The sequence below is a fragment of the Myotis lucifugus genome, unplaced genomic scaffold, assembly GCF_000147115.1.
Source record: "Myotis lucifugus unplaced genomic scaffold, Myoluc2.0 scaffold_73, whole genome shotgun sequence".
Taxonomy (NCBI): domain Eukaryota; kingdom Metazoa; phylum Chordata; class Mammalia; order Chiroptera; family Vespertilionidae; genus Myotis; species Myotis lucifugus.
Window position 1 is genome coordinate 4959833 of NW_005871121.1, and position 1868 is coordinate 4961700.

The following is a 1868-nucleotide window of genomic DNA, read 5'->3' on the forward strand; positions in this document are numbered from 1 at the left end:
GCAAGGATCCTACAACCAAGATTCCTTTACCCAGCAAAGCTTCCATTCAGAATTGAAGGTCAGATAAAGAGCTTCACAGATAAGAAAAAGCTAAGAGGATGTCCCCCCCCCCCAAACCAGTATTATATGAAATGCTGAAAGGTATCCTTTAAGAAGAGGGAAGAAGAAGAAAAAGGTAAAGATCCAAATTATGAACAACAAATACACATCTATCAAGTGAATATAAAAATCAAGTAAATAAAAAATCTGATGAACAGAATAAACTGGTGAATATAATAGAATCAGGGCATAGAAAGGGAGTGGACTGACAATTCCTCAGGGGGAAAGGGGTGTGGGAAGAGACTGGACAAAAATCATACACCTATGGATGAGGACAGTGGGGGGTGGGGTAAGGGCAGAGGGTGGGGTGGGAACCAGGTGGAGGGGAGCTATGGGGGGAAAATAGAGGAACAACTGTAATAATCTGAACAATAAAGGTTTAATTAAAAATAAAATAAAATGACTAATGTTGCAAAGCCATGGAAGCATGAACTATAAACTCAGGTAGATAAAAGCCCAACTTAATTAGATGTTTACCTTTGTCTTAATACAAAGAATTTCACGTTCATATATTGCACTATGAGAACCAGAGATTAAAATAGGGGTCCATGGACCTAATTATATCAAGCTAAAAAAAAAAAAGAAATTGACTAAGTCCTTTCTTTCCTCCCTACCTCCCTTCTTCCCTCCCTTCCTTCTATTCTTTCTTTCTTTTTTTTTTCAGAATAGCACATATCTATGATTGAAAATTATAATCCAAACTCAATTCCTGTGTGCCACAAGCTTGAACATGACTCATAATTAAAATCAATTGTGGAGATAGTGGTGGTTTCATATTCAGCAACTTAAGGAACAGTACGAGTGGTTGCAGTAGAATTTTAGAAATCAGAAGGAAATTAATATTAAGAATTGGTATAGGAGTTATGAAAACTCTGTTGTATGGACATGTCCATAATTCAAGTCTCTCTCTCTGTCTCTGTCTCTCTCTCTGTCTCTGTCTCTCTCTCTCTCTCTCTCTCACACACACACACACACACACACATACACACACACACACACAGAGAACAGAAGTAAACAAACTACTCTGAGAGTGTTATTAAAAATAGGAGAAATTTTACCACAAGAACTAGAAATATCAGAACAATTCAAATGACCTTACACATTATATTTAAGTAGGTTATAGGGACGTTCCTGTGACTGACTGCTGGAGTGACATCCTTTGCACCCACTAATGGAGGTACAAGTGCTGTGGAAAGTGGGCACACGGTCTAGAGATGTGGCTGTGAAATTAAGCCAAAGGAAACCAGAAATATTCTCTGGAAAACTGGCTAGATTTGTGAATGGCTCTATTGTTGACTGTTGGGTGACACTACAGTGATAGTCACAGTGGTCAGAAAACAAAATCTTCACACTCTCTGCTCATGCCTTTGGTGGTTGACAATACACAGAAAGTTGACAGCAAGTGGAATTCCCACATATTCTCTCAGAAGGGAGTTTGGTTTCTCTGATTTAAAAAAAAAGTGAGTAACAGATGGTTCAATTAAACATCTCTTTCCAGCTGACTAGTTTTACAATACATAGTACCTTTGTAATTTTTTGTAATAGATGGTAACAATAGAGCTTTTGTAGCCCTCTTGTTATGAGATATTTCTTGGAATGGGTATTGATGGGGTGATACAATTAGGAATGATTGATGGAGAATGTGTTAGCATAATATACACATGCAAAGAAAATGTCTCCTTACACTTTAAATTTGATGGATGCCCAAGTACCAAAAAGTCATATTGTCATGTTGGAAGTGTCTGCAAAAATGTGGTGCATCAGGCCCT